General features: G+C 42.9%; 1 protein-coding gene across 1 annotated transcript in view; it reads left to right on the forward strand.

Annotated features, from left to right (window-relative positions):
- LOC126094953 (Down syndrome cell adhesion molecule-like protein Dscam2) overlaps positions 1–19,728 on the forward strand; it is an 890,199-nt gene that overhangs the window by 62,031 nt on the left and 808,440 nt on the right. The gene's annotated exons all lie outside the window — the stretch shown is intronic.

Here is a 19,728-nt window from a genome sequence, read left to right on the forward strand (position 1 = left end):
GGATCAGCGTTCGTGCTGGACGTGCAGACCGCGTGAGACGACGCTTCATCCAGTCCCAAACATGCTCAATGGGGGACAGATCCGGAGATCTTGCTGGCCAGGGTAGTTGACTTACACCTTCTAGAGCACGTTGGGTGGCACGGGATACATGCGGACGTGCATTGTCCTGTTGGAACAGCAAGTTCCCTTGCCGGTCTAGGAATGGTAGAACGATGGGTTCGATGACGGTTTGGATGTACCGTGCACTATTCAGTGTCCCCTCGACGATCACCAGCGGTGTACGGCCAGTGTAGGAGATCGCTCCCCACACCATGATGCCAGGTGTTGGCCCTGTGTGCCTCGGTCGTATGCAGTCCTGATTGTGGCGCTCACCTGCACGGCGCCAAACACGCATACGACCATCATTGGCACCAAGGCAGAAGCGACTCTCGTCGCTGAAGACGACACGTCTCCATTCGTCCCTCCATTCACGCCTGTCGCGACACCACTGGAGGCGGGCTGCACGATGTTGGGGCGTGAGCGGAAGACAGCCTAACGGTGTGCGGGACCGTAGCCCAGCTTCATGGAGATGGTTGCGAATGGTCCTCGCCGATACCCCAGGAGCAACAGTGACCCTAATTTGCCGTCAGTGTATTTTCTTCATGCTACACAGGCAAAAGATAAAAACGAACCTAACTCAAAGGTTTAATATGAACAAAAGTAGTTTAAGGATTGCGGAAAGGTGGAAAAGATGAAAAATCTAAAGGCTCAGAAGAGCTCGGAAACGATCTGAAGTGTAAGAGAACGATATTACCTGATAGATCAGTGAGGAAATAAATATTTAGGAAACGCTAACACGAGAAATACCACGACATGTGAGACGAAACAAAAGCGATTTTAAAATTCGTAGATATGTTTATTGCAACACCCATCAACGAGCAAGTGACGTGTGAAAGTTAACATTACAGGCAATACTAGTAGATTCATGACAAAACAAATGAATTATTATTTTCTCATAATAACTAAACAGTTATATGAGCAACTGTACAGCGAGGTAAGAAAAGTCGTAGGATACGTCCTAATATTGTGTCGGACCTCCACTTGCCCTGCCTAATGCATCAGCTCTACACAGCTAGGATTCAATAAATCGCTGGAAGTCCCTGCATAAATATTAAGCCTTTGTGCCTCTATAACCGTCCACGATTATGAAAGAATTGCCAGTGCAGTATTTTGTCTACGAATTGCCCTCTCGATTATATCCCACATACGTTCGATGGGATTCATATTAGGCGATCTGCGGAGTCAAATCATTCATCTAATTGTCTAGAATTTCTTCAAATAAATCGCTATCGAATGTGACCCGGTGACATGGCTCATTGGCATCCGTAAAAATTCCATTCTTGATCGGGAACCTGAGGTCCATGACAGGCTGCAAATGGTCTCCAAATAGCCGAATTTAGCCATTTCGATGACCATGACCCTACCCATTCCCCACAAATACAGGTCATACTACACTCCTGGAAATGGAAAAAAGAACACATTGACACCGGTGTGTCAGACCCACCATACTTGCTCCGGACACTGCGAGAGGGCTGTACAAGCAATGATCATACGCACGGCACAGCGGACACACCAGGAACCGCGGTGTTGGCCGTCGAATGGCGCTAGCTGCGCAGCATTTGTGCACCGCCGCCGTAAGTGTCAGCCAGTTTGCCGTGGCATACGGAGCTCCATCGCAGTCTTTAACACTGGTAGCATGCCGCGACAGCGTGGACGTGAACCGTATGTTGAAAGGTGGCTACACTGAGCCACAGCGCCAGAAATCCCGCCCGAGAGTTTTGTTCCGCCGCCTCCACTGGCAGTGATTATTGAGACGTAGCGGCAAGCAGTTCTTGCCGAGAAGTTGTGGTGGACACTGCTTGTAGCTGAAGTCAGAGTGACATGCGGTAGTGGAGAGTGTTGTTCCATGTTTTATGCAGTGGTTTGATGGGAGAGATGATGATGTTCTAATGGAGATATTGTAATGGTCAGAGTGCATTTCGTCAATATATATGGAGGTATTTTCTTTTATTCTTTTATTCTTTCAGTGACCGGAATAATGTGTCATTACAGGTTCAGTCAACAAAGCATCTGGCGTGTGTTCTTGTATTAGAGTGTAATTTTGGTTTTCTTGCACAATTATAGTATTTGTAATTTTCTTTTATCACGTCAGTATAATTGGTATTCAAAAATTCTTGTCTTGTTGAAGAAGAACCGTGCCAGATGTGCGTTGAGTCATACTACCACATACAGAACAGCTACACTTGTGCTTTGTTGATTTCGTAGGTTTTATAGTTGCTGGGGACTTAATTAATTAATTGTATTAACTGAAATTTTAATTTCATTCTTTGTGGTTGTTACATGCAGTCAGATTGCGTACAAAAGCTAGTCAGGGCCAGCCGTTTACGAAACAGCGTAATCGGACATACAGCGACAGAAAATTAAAAAGTATTTGCATTGCATTCTTATATCTGTATTTTAATTAAGCACCCATGCACGTGGCGACCGCTGCTTCGGATCGTCCCTTGGAATTCTTCTGATTGTAAAAATAGTAGACAGTAGTATTGTTGTAGTAATTTGTAGTTTAGTAATTGTAGTCTATTTTGCATGTGTAGATTTGGTAATTGGCATTCTTCTAATGGTATTTTTCAAAATTTAATTTTTACTGCCTTGTATACGCGTTTGACGATTTGGTGCAATTATTTCAATTGTTCGATTAATCGTGTTTGAGGGAAATATTTCGTGTGAATGGTATTGTTGAAGATAAAGAGCCATTGTGTGTAATTTTCATATAGTGACGAGTTTTGTATGTTTTGTAAATGATTACGCGATCGATGAAAAAGGCAAAAATGATGAATAGTGAGAATGACGAAATTGTTAACATGGCGAACTCGCCAACAGAGGAAAACAGTATGATGGATAACGAAGTGGAAAACAATGTAATAAGTCGGGAAAATAGTCCGGAACCATTTCAAAATTTTTCTCAATCAGAAAATTCACAGAATCCGAGATTAACGACAGAAGATTCTGGAATAGTATCGAACTCAGATAGCTTTACTGCTATGACGAAGGAAGTTAGTTTTACGGGAAATGTTAGGGGCGAAAAGAATTTCGAACAAGTTAATCTGGAGCAGTTGATGAGTGCAATATTAAATTTACGATCTGAATTAAAAACAGATAGGGGAACAATGGAGCAGTTTCGATCTGAATTAAAAACAGAGATAGGAACAATTAAAACTGAGATGGGAACTTTGGGATCTGAATTAAAAAATGATATGGGAACAATGGAAACACAGTTTAGATCTGAATTAAAAACACAGATGGGAACAATGGAAACACGGTTAGACTCACGAATAGGGACATGTTTCAAAAATATGAAAGATGAATTAAAGAAAGAAATCAGAGAAGAAGTACAACCTATTTTGAATTCTCATAATAATAGATTAAGTGCAGTAGAGATTAGACAAAGGGAACAGGATAGAGAACAGGAAGAAAGAGATCGCGTGATAGTACAGAAATTTTCAGAGTTAAATTTACAACGTGCAAAAGATAAGGAAGAAATATTTGAGAGAATCGAGGAATCCGTACCAAATGACAGATTATATAACCTAACACAACAGTATGAACAGTTAAATACTAAATGCGTTAATACTGAAACGCGAGTCGCGACACTTACGGAAGACGTAAATAAACAGAAAGAACAAATTGGTGACTTATCGGAAAGAGTGGAGGAGATTTCAGATAAATTGACAAATCTTAGTTTAAATGGGGACAGAGATTCAGATGACACAGCTCCATTGCCATTTTCAGAAACCGAAGAGTACCAGAGCATAAGTAAACATGTTGAAAATCAGGGAAAATTTAATGAACGCGTGAAAAGGGAATTTGAGGCATTAAAAAAGCAAGTCAAACAAATTGAAGGCGAAATCGTAGGAAAAGACGGCAAAAGAAATTTAGAATCACAGATACCAGAGGGGTTTGAAGAAAATAATTTGTTTCATTTACGGGATGCAACCAGAGAGCGCCAGGCGCGCGAACTTGACAATAATCGGCATTGGGTCTGGGACAGACGCGGTAGGTCTTTGTCGCCACGAGGCGAAAACTTTGACTATAAACATTTTTTAACTGTTCTGAAATTTAAGATCTTTCGCAAATCTAAGAATGACATACATCCATGTTCATGGCTAGCTCAATTTCTGTACACACTTCCGCTAAATTTGCCACTAAGTCACAAACTGAAATTTATGTGCAGCTATTAAAGTCCTCAGGGGATTCACTACTCTTAAGTGAATATGTGCCGTAGCGAGCATAGGGCCCCGAGCTGTAGTGGTGCTATTTCTCTTTTAGTTTTCTGTACCGCTGCCTACTCTTTCACTATTCTTTGCATCTATCGATACAACTCTTCAACTATCAATCTATCTAGAGAGCGTGTAAAAAAAAAAAAATAACCGGATATGACTAATTTACCCAAAAGTGACTTCGGAAATTACCGTTTGGACTTACTGTATCTTCAGCAGCATTCATTCGTAGCTTAAATGAAATTTTACCTGTTTATCTTCGTAACAATGTTATTTCATATGTTGACGACATTCTTTTTAAACGAAAATCGGTCGACAACTCTGTTTGGTTAGTTTGTATTCCTGATGAGTGGATTAATAAGCTGATTTGGTATACGCATTTCAGTTATGCACACTTTGGTCCCAGAAAATGCTTTCATAAATTACGAGAAAATTGCTACTTCAATAATATGGAAAAACGTATTCGATTTGTTCTTGCCAAATGCAAATTATGTCAAAAGGCTAAGCCGCCGACAATTTCTCACAGAACACCGTTGTTTCCTATCATTCCAGCAAAATTAAAGGACATGGCTGCAGTTGATTTGTTCGGTCCAGTGGTTCGATCTACTAATGGTTTTGCGTACATTTTCGTAGCAGTGGAGTTGACATCAAAATATGTGTGTTTTACACCGTTACGCAAAGCAACAGCTAGTTCAGTATCTAACGCTTTCATCAAACATTTTCTTAAAGAAGTGGGTCATGTTGATAAGGTTATATCAGATAATGGATCACAGTTTCGTTCTAAAATTTGGCTTCGTACTCTACGGCGTCGTAAAATTAAACCAATTTTCATTTCACTTTTTCACCCTCAATCTAACGCTTCAGAGAGATGGATGAAGGAAATCAATAAATTGTGTCGTCTTTATTGTCATCAGAATCACAGAACGTGGGATCAGTATCTTCATATTTTTCAAAACATTCTGAATGAACTCCCTAATGATTCAATTTCTTTACCGCCTTTACTGATATTAAAAAACAAAGCACCGACAAATCGCATTTCTGAAATCGTTCCTTTTCCGCCTACACAGAAACTGCGGCATTCTGAAATTGTCAACCTGGCTCTACGAAATATTACATCTGCGGCTGCTAGAAGAGAGAAATCAGCTAAGCGTCCTGGTCGTTTAAAAATTTTGTCAGTTGGTCAGAAAGTGTTAATTAAGTCTCATCGTTTGTCTCACAAAGGAAAAGGCTTGTGTCGCAAATTTTTTCTGCTTTATAACGGCCCATATAGAATTCGCAAAATTATTCATGATAACACTGCAGAAGTAGAAACACTTAAATCACGACGCTCTAAGGGAATACATCATATATCAAACATTAAAATTTTTGTGGAATGACATACTTTCGAGAAACCAACAGTTTACGTAAACATGCAGAGAATACAAGGATACCGCGCTGTGTTTTGGCGGCGCGGCGGCACATACTCAAAGCAACAGTGAAGTCTGCGCGCCACACAGGGCAGTCGTTGACCGCAAACAATTGCTTTCTACGTCACGCGCCTACAGCTGATCGAGCGCTCAGTGCGAATGCACTGACAGCCGTAAATACACTCCTGGAAATGGAAAAAAGAACACATTGACACCGGTGTGTCAGACCCACCATACTTGCTCCGGACACTGCGAGAGGGCTGTACAAGCAATGATCACACGCACGGCACAGCGGACACACCAGGAACCGCGGTGTTGGCCGTCGAATGGCGCTAGCTGCGCAGCATTTGTGCACCGCCGCCGTCAGTGTCAGCCAGTTTGCCGTGGCATACGGAGCTCCATCGCAGTCTTTAACACTGGTAGCATGCCGCGACAGCGTGGACGTGAACCGTATGTACAGTTGACGGACTTTGAGCGAGGGCGTATAGTGGGCATGCGGGAGGCCGGGTGGACGTACCGCCGAATTGCTCAACACGTGGGGCGTGAGGTCTCCACAGTACATCGATGTTGTCGCCAGTGGTCGGCGGAAGGTGCACGTGCCCGTCGACCTGGGACCGGACCGCAGCGACGCACGGATGCACGCCAAGACCGTAGGATCCTACGCAGTGCCGCAGGGGACCGCACCGCCACTTCCCAGCAAATTAGGGACACTGTTGCTCCTGGGGTATCGGCGAGGACCATTCGCAATCGTCTCCATGAAGCTGGGCTACGGTCCCGCACACCGTTAGGCCGTCTTCCGCTCACGCCCCAACATCGTGCAGCCCGCCTCCAGTGGTGTCGCGACAGGCGTGAATGGAGGGACGAATGGAGACGTGTCGTCTTCAGCGATGAGAGTCGCTTCTGCCTTGGTGCCAATGATGGTCGTATGCGTGTTTGGCGCCGTGTAGGTGAGCGCCACAATCAGGACTGCATACGACCGAGGCACACAGGGCCAACACCCGGCATCATGGTGTGGGGAGCGATCTCCTACACTGGCCGTACACCACTGGTGATCGTCGAGGGGACACTGAATAGTGCACGGTACATCCAAACCGTCATCGAACCCATCGTTCTACCATTCCTAGACCGGCAAGGGAACTTGCTGTTCCAACAGGACAATGCACGTCCGCATGAATCCCGTGCCACACAACGTGCTCTAGAAGGTGTAAGTCAACTACCCTGGCCAGTAAGATCTCCGGATCTGTCCCCCATTGAGCATGTTTGGGACTGGATGAAGCGTCGTCTCACGCGGTCTGCACGTCCAGCACGAACGCTGATCCAACTGAGGTGCCAGGTGGAAATGGCATGGCAAGCCGTTCCACAGGACTACATCCAGCATCTCTACGATCGTCTCCATGGCAGAATAGCAGCCTGCATTGCTGCGAAAGGTGGATATACACTGTACTAGTGCCGACATTGTGCATGCTCTGTTGCCTGTGTCTATGTGCCTGTGGTTCTGTCAGTGAGATCATGTGATGTATCTGACCCCAGGAATGTGTCAATAAAGTTTCCCCTTCCTGGGACAATGAATTCACGGTGTTCTTATTTCAATTTCCAGGAGTGTATATTGTGAAATTTTTGTAAGTTCTTTGGATGTTTTATACTGTAGGAGAAATTCAAGCTTCACGGTACACTGTTGATTCTTAAGGTTTGACGACGTAATGTGCGTTATTGCAGTAATATAACTAGCAACCGCAGTTATACCTGCAGTTTTCTTGCGACAGCACGGTGGGGCAAAAGTTGTAGCCGCTCGGGCGTTCTTGCATTAGAGTACGTTTGTGAAGGAATGTTTTGTATTACGTCTACGAATGGCCATTTGATACACGCAAAACTAAATATCGAATGCCGTGGCACTGAGTAGTAATTCCTTCAAGTTTAGTGACATACAGAAACTGCATTTTTCTCGTGTTTTTGTAGGGTAATCACCTCAAATAAAAATTATGTTTATGTATGAACTTCATAAATTGGGAATGTAATAACTTGGCCGTTTAGGGATAGTTAATTATACCTTTCGCTGTAGTGTGTGCAGTACACGTAAATCGGGTTGGCGCGTCACAGGGTGCAAGAATAAACCCTGTATGGAGGACTACCACACGACCTGAAGTCCGGAGGTACACGCACTGCTTCTGAACAATATCATAACGTGTAAGGACCGCGCGTTTTTTAGGTGATATTTTTTCCAACTTTTTATTATTTGTTCTTTCCTGTGAAGTCTGGCTGGCTATTTTTCCTAGTTGCGCGGGAGAAGGCGAAATGGTACAAAGCTTTCGAAAAAAATAAGAAAAGTATGTAACGAACCGCCAACAGCAGGCCATACAGACGCAGGGTTAAAACTGCCCACATTCGACGTACTCTCTTGAGAATCGCATTGTTGTGTAGTCGGGGGACAACGTTGTGCTATACTATTGTACAAACAATTCGACTAAATTTCGAAGAGAGCATGACAGAACTGGACTGTAGAAAATTCCTGTCAGATTAAAGCTGAATACCAGACCGGGACAGGACGCTGCAACAATTGCCACTCACGGGAAAGTGTTCTACGACTGAAATGTTCAGCCACACCTCACGAAACGCTCTTAGAGCCGTTGATATAATTTTAATAGTATAGAGCTATGACAGTCCTTCCAGTCGTTTATGCAGCTGTGTTGAAGCCTGGCGGGAAAACAAAACCGAACAATGCAGGCGGCAGAAATCAGGTTTCTGTGCTTGATTTTGAGGTAGAAAGACAATTGACCACCTCCAAACTGGAGAGAAAGCCCCAGATTAAGGAAAATAGTCAACAAAATTTTAAGCACAACGGATGTAAAGGTAATACCCGGAGTACCGCAGGGATGTGTGACAGGACCGTTGCTGTTTACAATATATATATATATATATATATATATATATATATATATATATATATATATGATCTAGTAGAAAGCGTTGGATGCTCTTTAAGGCTATTCGCAGATGCAGTTGCCTATACCAAAGTAGCAACGCCAGATGATAGTAAAAATTTGCAGAACGACCTGCAGATAATTGATGAATGGTGCAGGCTCTGGCAGTTGACCTTGAACGTAAATAAATGTAACATATTGCGCATACATAGTGAAAAAAATCAACTATTGTACAGCTACACTGTTGACGACAAACAGCTGGAGACAGCGCCTGCCGTAAAATATCTAGGCGTAACCATCCAGAGCGACCTTAAGTGGAATTACCATATAAAGCAGGTAGTGGGGAAAGCAGACACAAGACTCATATCCATTGGAAGAATTTTAAGGAAACGTAACTCATGCACGAAAGAAGTGGCTTATAAGGTGCTTGTTCGCCAGTGTTTTGAATATTGTTCATCTATCTAGGATACATATCAGGTATTCTGATAGAGGAGATAGAGAAGATCCAACGAAGAGCGGCGCATTTCGTCACATGATGGTGTAGCTGGCGAGAGAGCGTTACGGAGATGCTAAACAAACTCCACTGGCAGACCTTACAAGAGAGGCGTTGTGCATCACGGAGAGATTTAGTATTGGAATTTCGGGACAGCACTTTTCTAGAGGAGTCGGACAACATATTACTTCTCCCCCTCATACATCTCGTGTATTGACTACGAGGAGAAAGCTGGAGAAATTGTGATTGTATTGAAGAGTTCCTAGATAACAGAACGCAGCATGTCATTCTCAATGGAGAGAAGTCTTCCGAAGTAAGAGTGATTTCAGGTGTGCCGCAGGGGACTGTTATAGGACCGTTGCTATTCACAATATACATAAATGACCTTGTGGATGACATCGGAAGTTCACTGAGGCTTTTTGCAGATGATGCTGTGGTGTATCGAGAGGTTGTAACAATGGAAAATTGTACTGAAATGCAGGAGGGTCTGCAGCGAATTGACGCACGGTGCAGGGAATGGCAATTGAATCTCAATGTAGACAAGTGTAATGTGCTGCGAATACATAGAAAGATAGATCCTTTATCATTTAGCTACAAAATAGCAGGTCAGCAACTGGAAGCAGTTAATACCATAAATTATCTGGGAGTACGCATTAGGAGTGATTTAAAATGGAATGATCATATAATGTTGATCGTCGGTAAAGCAGATGCCAGACTGAGATTCATTGCAAGAATCCTAAGGAAATGCAATCCGAAAACAAAGGAAGTAGGTTACAGTACGCTTGTTCGCCCACTGCTTGAATACTGCTCAGCAGTGTGGGATCCGTACCAGATAGGGTTGATAGAAGAGATAGAGAAGATCCAACGGAGAGCAGCGCGCTTCGTTACAGAATTATTTAGTAATCGCGAAAGCGTTACGGAGATTATAGATAAACTCCAGTGGAAGACTCTGCAGGAGAGACGCTCAATAGCTCGGTACGGGCTTTTGTTAAAGTTTCACCGAAGAGTCAAGCAGTATATTGCTCCCTCCTACGTATATCTCGCGAAGAGACCATGAGGGTAAAATCAGAGAGATTAGAGCTCACGCAGAAGCATACCGACAATCCTTCTTTCCACGAACAATACGAGACTGGAATAGAAGAGAGAACTGATGGAGGTACTCAGGGTACCCTCCGCCACACACTGTCAGGTGGCTGGAGGAGTATGGATGTAGATGTAGATGTAGAAATTAGAGCGAATACAGAGGCTTACCGACAACCATTCTTCCTACGAACTATTCGCGAGTGGGGCAGGGTTGGAGGGATCAGATAGTGGTACCGAAAGTGCCCTCCGCCACACATTATTAGGTGGCTTGCGGTGTATGATATAGATGTAGATGTGCTTGGGTAGCTCAGTCGATAGAGCACTTTCCCACGAAAGGCAATCGTCCCGAGGTGGAGTCTCGGTCCGGCACACAGCTTTAATCGGGCAGGGCAGTTCCGTATCACCGCAGACTTCACTGCAGAGTGACAATTTCATTGTGTCTGTTTATTTATTAGGCCCTCATTTCATGGTGACGCAAATTTGTCTCCATAATATAATGAGAATACGTAACTCGAATATACATAAACAAAGATTAAATGTATTTCTACGAGAAAAGGTCACGTTGTCGTCCGTGGCCTTGCTGAAGGAACGTTCCCTGTATTTGCTTGACCTGATTTTAAAAAACTAGGCACTACGTAAATCTGGATGGTCGGCCAGAGCAAACTCCTTCCTCCCGAATAGGACTCCACTCCTTCATTCGGTTACTCCCCACTGTGCAATGTTCTGATAACACACAATTTTGACAAGATAAGTTGTAACACAAAACATTGCTTTGTACTGGATTGGTGCACACACTAAGGACACCAGATGGTGTATATAGTACCGTGGTCATGTTGCTACTGTCCTCGCCATTCCTTTCAGTCTGTTTGTAAAGCTGTGACCGAGCGGTTCTAGGCGCTTCAGTCCGGAACCGCGCTGCTGCTATGATTGCAATTTAGAATCCTGCCTCGGGCATGGATGTGTGTGATGTCCGTAGGTTAGTTAGGTTTAAGTGGTTTAAGTCTAGGGGAATGATGGCCTCAGAGGTTAAGTCCTATAGTGCTTAGAGCCACTTGAACCACTATTTGTTTGTAAATCTGACAGCAGGCCTGAGAAGGTGCTACCGTTCCCCATGCACGTCTGCATGCCCTCGTTTCAGTTCATCTCGGAAATGAAATCAGAATCCCCCCATGGCGAGTGAGATCGTAAGATCAGAATAATGACAAGTCGTTACTATAACGAATTATAGAGTGTGGCACGTCATTTTCTTGTGAAAGCCTTCCATTTGGATTGTGTATCGTGTAGCGTATGTGTCCAGCCACTGACGGAGTCCAGCTGCAGAGTTCAGCCAGTGACGGAGCGCACCTGGGGATCCAGCCGTCTTCAGAGTCCACGCACTCCCGTTTAGCTCAATAATTCAGAGCCCGAGAGAGGGCTGCGATTTCACTTCTCCTCCACTCCTCGCTGCTGCCACTGAACCTCTTCTGGAGTCATACATGTTTGAAACGTGTTAATCCAACGAGAGTTCCGTGAATAAGCTGGGCCGAAAACTCGGATATAAACGGCTATGATTACCTAGCGTTTGACTCGGTATCAAGTTATCCTACCAACAACTTTGGGAAAAAAGGTGTCGTTTTAACCTGCGAATATATACGTCAATGGAAAATTCACTATTAAAAGTAGATACAGGCTATAAGATTCCGTGCCACCAAGGTTTTGCTCCGCACGAACCGTGTTATTAGAAATTATCTGAACCACGTCCTTTTGCTGTTGATTCTTTTTTGCTAACATCCAACTGATGAGCTTATCAGAGCGAGTTTGAAAGAAATGAAGATGGACTATTACCAGATGAAAATATTGTAAAGTCAACGTCCAAAAATGGCTCTGAGCACTATGCGACTTCACTTCTGAGGTCATCAGTCGCCTAGAACTTAGAACTAATTAAACCTAACTAACCTAAGGACATCACACTCATCCATGCCCGAGGCAGGATTCGAACCTGCGACCGTAGCGGTCGCTCGGTTCCAGACTGTAGCGCCCAGAACCACACGGCCACTCCGGCCGGCTAAATCAACGTCCTTCTTGTTGTGGTCTAGTGGACTAGTGGAATAGTGTCTAGTGGACTAGTGGACTAGTGTCTAGTGGACTAGTTGTATGCAGCTCCCCAAACTAGTCCACTCTGTGCGAGAATCTTCATCTTCGAATAATTACGGTAACCCACATACATTTCTACCTACTTACTGTATTCCTGTCTTCATTATCCAATGCAATTTCACCTGCCGCACGACTTCCATGCGTTATCAAAATTCACTATCCTTGATGCCTTGGAATGTATCCTACCAACAGATCCCATATTTTAGTCAAATTGTGGCGCTAATTTCTTTTCCCTCGATTATATTCAGTATCTCCTCAATAGTTATTCGATCTACCCATACAATCACCAGCATTCTTCTGTAGCGCCACATTTCATAAGCTTCTATTCACTTCTTGTCTGAACTGCTGAACATGCACTATTTGTTACCGTACAACACTACACTCCATACAAATACCTTCACAAAAACAATTTAGTACACTCAAATTTATATTCGATATCTACAAATTCCTGTTCTCCACAAATTCATTTCTCGATATTGCCAGTCTACGTTTTACATGTTTCTTACTTGGGTTTCCTAACTGCACTGCTTCATTTAATTCGACAACATTCTTTTATCCTTGTTTTACATTTATTCATATTCAGCTAACAATCTTCTTCCAGAACAGAACCCGTTTCGTTCAGGTGCTGTTAAACGTCCTTTGCCGTAGATGTGGCAACTGAAATGACACCAGCAAACTTCAAAGTTTTTATTTCTTCTGTATTTTACCCGAGCTACCTTCAGAATTTTAAATCATTTCGTCCAGTTAGTACTGGCAAAAGCTTTCTCTAAATCCATAAATAACTTTCTTAATTCTAATCTGAATGTAAGTGGGTAGTGTCACTATTGCCTTTCACGTTCCGTCATTTCTCTGGAATCATATCTGATTTCCCCCCCAAGGTCGTCATCGACCAGTTCTTTCATTGTTTTGTAGAAGTGTCATAATGTTCTCTCCATTGGCAAAAGATTCCGGAATAGCCCCCCTTTGGATCTCCCTGAGGGGACTGCCAATGGGGAAGTAACCATGAGAAAACCCAGATAATATTAGATACAGGCTCCGTGGTAGATGCTATTTTCCTTGACTTCCGGAAGGCGTTCGATACAGTTCCGCACTGTCGCCTGATAAACAAAGTGAGAGCCTAAGGAGTATCAGACCAGCTGTGTGGCTGGATTGAAGAGTTTTTAGCAAACAGAACACAGCATGTTGTTCTCAATGGAGAGACGTCTACAGACGTTAAAGTAACCTCTAACGTGCCACAGGGGAGTGTTATGGGACCATTGCTTTTCACAATATATATAAATGACCTAGTAGATAGTATCGGAAGTTCCATGCGGCATTTCGCGGATGATGCTGTAGTATACAGAGAAGTTGCAGCATTAGAAAATTGTAGCGAAATGCAGGAAGATCTGCAGCGGATAGGCACTTGGTGCAGGGAGTGGCAACTGACCCTTAACATAGACAAATGTAATGTATTGCGAATACATACAAAAAAGGATCCTTTATTGTACGATTATATGATAGCAGAACAAACACTGGTAGCAGTTACTTCTGTAAAATATCTTGGAGTAGGCGTGCGGAACGATTTGAAGTGGAATGATCATATAAAATTAATTGTTGGTCAGGCGGGTACCAGGTTGAGATTCATTGGGAGAGTCCTTAGAAAATGTAGTCCATCAACAAAGGAAGTGGCTTACAAAACACTCGTTCGACCTATACTTGAGTATTGCTCATCAGTGTTGGAACCGTACCAGATCGGGTTGACGGAGGAGATAGAGAAGATCCAAAGAAGAGCGGCCCGTTTCGTCACAGTGTTATTTGGTAAGCGTGATTGCCTTACGGAGATGTTTAGCAAATTCAAGTGGCAGACTCTGCAAGAGAGGCGCTCTGCATCGCGGTGTAGCCTGCTCGCTAGGTTTCGAGAGGGTGCGTTTCTGGATGAGGTATCGCATATATTGCTTCCCCCTACTTATACCTCCCGAGGAGATCACGAATGTAAAATTAGAGAGATTCGAGCGCGCATGGAGGCTTTCAGACAGTCGTTTTTCCCGCGAACCATACGCGACTGGAACAGAAAAGGGAGGTAATGACAATGGCACGTAAAGTGCCCTCCGCTACACACCGTTGGGTGGCTTGCGGAGTATAAATGTAGATGTAGATGTATAAAAAGAACGAATAACCAGTAAAAGGATAACGTTCTACGAGCCGGGGCATGGAATGTAAGAAGCTTGAACGTGGTAGGGAAACTATAAAATCTGAAAAGAGAAATGCAAAGGCTCAATCTAGATATCGTATGAGTCAGTGAAGTGAAATGGAAAGAAGGATTTATGATCAGATGAGTACAGGGTAATATCAACAGAAGCAGATAATGGTTCAAATGGCTCTGAGCACTATGGGACTCAACTGCTGAGGTCATTAGTCCCCTAGAACTTAGAACTAGTTGAACCTAACTAACCTAAGGACATCACACACATCCATGCCCGAGGCAGGATTCGAACCTGCGACCGTAGCGGTCTCGCGGCTCCAGACTACGGCGCGTAGAACCGTGCGGCCACTTCGGCCGGCAGCTATGAATAGGAAGGTAGGTCAGAAAGGGTGTTACTAAATCTACATCCACACGGATCTGCAAATGACATTTAAGTGCCTGGCAGAGTGTTCATCGAACCACCTTCTGTGAAAAGTTCAGTGATAGGGTTGTTCATATCAGAACCGACAGCAAACCAACACTGACGACAATGGTTCAGCGATACATACCGGCTTCGCAAGTTGCAGATGAAGCGATAGAGGAAGTATGTGAGGATATTTACAGGGCAGTACAGTACGTAAAAGGAGGTGAAAATCTAGTAGTTATGTGGCACTGGAACGCAGTTGTAGGGGAAGGAGGAGACGAAAACATTACAGGAGAATATGGGCTTGGAACAAGGGGTGACAGAGGAGTAAGACTAATTCAGTTCTGGAATAAAACCTAGTAATAGCGAATACTCTGTACACAAATCGCAAAATGAGGAGGTGATGTGGTATACTTGGAAAACGTTTGCTGATACGGGAAGATTTCAGTTATATTACATCGTGGAATGATTGATTCCGAAATCAGATACTGGATAGTAAGGCGAACCCAGGAGCAGCAATAGACTTAGATCATAATGTAGTAGTAATGAAGAGTAGGCTGAAGGTTACGAGATTAGTCAGGAAGGATCAATACGCAAAGGAGTGGGATCGATTGCCGGAAGGACTGACTCAGAATGTAGGAAAATCAAAACAACCTTCGGTGGCACAAAAAGCAAGAGTGGTGACGTTAAGAGTGCAACGGGAATTCCACTGTTAACCGCAGAGGAGAGAGCGGGTAAATGAAAAGAGTGTACTGAAGGCCTCTATGAGGGGAAGATTCGTCTAATGTGATAGAAACTGAAACAGCAGTCGATTTAGAAGAGGTAGGGATGGACTATTAGAATGAGAATTAAGAGTACTTAAGAGGGCTTAAGATCAAATAAGGCAGAAGGGGTACATAACATTCCATCAGGATTTCTACAATCATTGGGGGACGTGGCAACAACAAGACTATTCACGTTGGAGTGCAGAATGTATGAGTCTGGAAACACAGCAACTGAGTTTTGAAAAATATCATGCACACGTTTCCGAAGACTACAAGAGCAGGCAAGTGCGAGACTAATCGCACAATCAGCTTAACAGTTCATGCATTTAAGCTGCTGACAAGACTAATCTACAGAAGAATGGAACAGAAAATTGAGGATGTGTTAAATGACGATCAGTTTCGCTTTCGGAAAGTTAAAGGCACCAGAGAGGCAATTCTGACCTTGCAGTTGATAATGGAAGGAATACTACAGAAAAACCAAGACACGTTCGTAGTATTTCTCGAACTGTAAAAAGTAGCATCTAAAATGGTGCACGATGTTCACAATTCTGAGAGAAATAGGAGTAAGCTATAGGGCCAGACGGGTAATACACAATAAGGACAAGAGTCAATAGAGAATGATAAGAGTGGACGACCAATAACGAAGTGGTCAGATTAAAAGGGTGTAAGACAGGGCTGTAATCTTTCACCTCTATTGCTTCATCCGTAAATCGAAGAAGCGTTGATGGATATAAAATGGTCCATTATAAACAAACTTAAATTTAGAGATTTCATTGTCTATCTCGCTCGATTTCTCATGAGCTTTTACAAGTACTAAGTCTCCAATTGCAAACTTAGCAAAACGCGCTTTAGCGTCATGACGACGTATGTGAGCATGGGCTTTTAGCTTCATTATTTCTCGCAAACGATCTTTTTTCACACCAATACTTTCCAATTCACTTTCTACACTACTGTCAATGCCGAGATTCACCTACGTCAGTGGTATCCGGCCAGTTAACAACGTGTATAGGCTGGTATTGCCTATGCACACCGTCTCCTGCCTCGTCAAAACTAACTACTATTGTTTTATCTTGTGACGTACATGTCAAAGTTTTGCTTTCGCAATTAACCACTGCACGGTACTTTAATAGCCAATCTAACCTGTTAATTAGTTCCGTAGTTAAGTCTGGCTCGACGACAAACTCCTGTTCAAATCGTGCCCCTCATATCTCGAAGTTGACAAAAATCTGTTTGTGACCGGTTTACTGGCCTTCCCAGTAGCACCGATAATTTTCACTCCTGTTCCTGGCATAACTACGATACTAGGTCTGTGTTTCAGTAACTCAAATATTTTCCCAGATACAGCACTCAATTCTGCACCGGTGTCAATCAATACGTTTAACTGTAGGTCGTGCATATTAACAGACACTATTATCTGTCTACACTTGTTATGTACTGTTTCTTTATTTTCCCACAATAAATCCTCGTCTACATCCAAGTCATTCCAGAAAAAAACATCTGGCTTTGAACCTAAATCAGGCTTATCTGGCGGCTTTTTCAGCCTCTGTTCACATACAGTTTTAATTTCAACAGGTTTGTCCTGAATCTCAGTCTGTAGTTTCGCCTCCAATACCGAAACCTTTTCCTGTAACTCGTCACCTAGTGAGTGTTGCTTTGCTATCACTTCACTAAGTGTCACCTTCGTTGATTCCTCTTTGGCCAGATTGATCTCATTTGTCAATCTACCTGGAGGAATGTGCCCAGTAGTATCTGCAATTACTTCCTCTGGATCTGCGCAACCCATACTGCTACCGTCCGACCGTGTAACGTCAGCTCTAAGCTCATACATGCTGTAATCTACGTGATTTTGTACCAATCTGGTCCGGCTATCACTAAAATTCTCTTGATCTTTCTCCTTAATGCTTTCGAAATGTTTAAACTGTAGTTTTGCGTCGGATAGGTCAGCTACTTCTACTTCTATAACTTTCGGTAAAGTCTGCCAGTCAGGTCCAGAACTTTCCGTTACTACTTCAACATCCAACTCCTGCGGCACGAAACATGACGAATCTTGCTAGTGCCCCCCATTAACATCAACTAATTCTGGTAAAGTCTGCCGGTTCGGGCCTGAACTTTCTACCACTTCCCAATCTTCCTGCGGGAGTAGACGCGGCAAATCCTGCATGCGCTCCCCATAAACACGTCTACCATACAGGCTGCGGCGGCGCGGTTCTTTCCATCCCTTTACGACGGACCTGCACCTACCTGTGAACATTGTCTCAGCAGATCATCAGTAGGAAAGCCAAGTGAAACCTACTGTACTTCGACGTGAACCAGGCTGCAATTTAAGTCACTAATCTACGTTTCAGGAGAAAGGTTTCACACAAATGAAAGGTTGGAAATTTTGTCCTCAATTAATATATTCTGAAACTTAGGTGAACAAGTATCACTGCCAAGCCCGTGCTAGTCTTAACACAGTCACTCATAATCCCCTTCACTCACGTTAGCAAGTTTAAAGTGTAGCATTTCCCGAAAACGTAATAGCTACAAAAATACTGATTGTTTTTTATTTATAATGCTCGCCAAATATTAAGTCTGTCGGTACCAAATGCAGTCAGTTTTTAGCCACCGACCTGCTCAATACGCCACGTGTAATATATGTCTTTTCTCGTCACAAAATTCACTTTAATATTCCAAAATTTCTACACGTCCATCGGAATCATTATGCCGTCACTTTACCACACTTTTGATGTATGAAACACTGCTAGATCCGGCAAGTTATCGTTTCTATCGGAACTACTACTACACACGTCCGAACTGTTTCATGGCTAGTCTCCGACTGCTCTCTAGAATACTCAAAGTCTTCTCTACCAGCAGAGAAAGGTGCGCGAAGAATATTGCTTTACCATTGGTCAGTTTACTCAACAGCCAATAACAAAACAACACTCTCACGCGACAATCCGCGCTTTTCATCAATAACCAATCGCAAAATGGTAAACCCAACGACTGCACTTTTTACCGACGTAATTATCTAATATGCTGAAGTTTTGTTTATGCATAAAGTTATTTACTATTGTTATTTATACCCGAATTAACTTCCCCTTTCCCATAAACTTACATTACAAATCTATTCTACAAAAATCCCCTTTGTTCATATCCATACTTCTTCGAAATGTTCCCACACTAAATGCTGCAACATAACTCGTTAAACAATTATCTTCATAATAATCTTAAACCTCACTCACGCATCATTCACACTGCTAAAACATACTTATAACATTTTACATACACAAAAAGACATAATAACACTTTATGAAAATACTAGAACAGTTTATGAAAAACATTCTATTACTTTAGTGCACTCTAGTGGGCACAATCGAAACTAAATCAGTCTGCTATCCAATATTACCCTCTATCGGCTGACACATAAACTACATGCGCGTCCAGTCTCGCATCACCATCTGTCACTATACAGCTCTGAGCCACATCTTCCACTTAACCTCCTCCAAGGCAGGATCGGTATACAGCGCTACGCCCCACACCCCCCTATGATTATAAAATTTGATTCCAAAAATTTTAAAATTATACTAATATTGATCCTGACTTAAAATTACAAAATATTTCACAAAAATATTCTAATTCTTATAGACTAAAATCACAAAATTCTTACTTTGGACTTGGCAGTCTATAACTAACCTAGTCTAAAATCTTTAATTTCTTTGATAATAATCCTCTCTTACTAGAAAACATTTTTTTGCAAATCTCTCAAAAACATTCCTAACTTTTTTTTAATAATTTTTTACATTTACTTTTTGAATGTCTTTTTTCAGGCACTTCAGTTGGTGCCCTACTATTTAATAATAGTATTTTGTCCTACCTTAAAGAAAAACTGCACATAACTATCGCATCTTTATCACACATTTTTCCGTGAGTCTTGAGTATGGCACCTTGCATTGTAATGTTCATAACACACCTCTGTTCTCCACGTATTGGTCCCTCCATGGTTTACATGCATTGCTGTCCCTGAAACCACACTTTCGTCTAAGCCCACTTC

The sequence above is a fragment of the Schistocerca cancellata genome, chromosome 1 (assembly GCF_023864275.1).
Source record: "Schistocerca cancellata isolate TAMUIC-IGC-003103 chromosome 1, iqSchCanc2.1, whole genome shotgun sequence".
NCBI classification, from domain to species: Eukaryota; Metazoa; Arthropoda; class Insecta; order Orthoptera; family Acrididae; genus Schistocerca; species Schistocerca cancellata.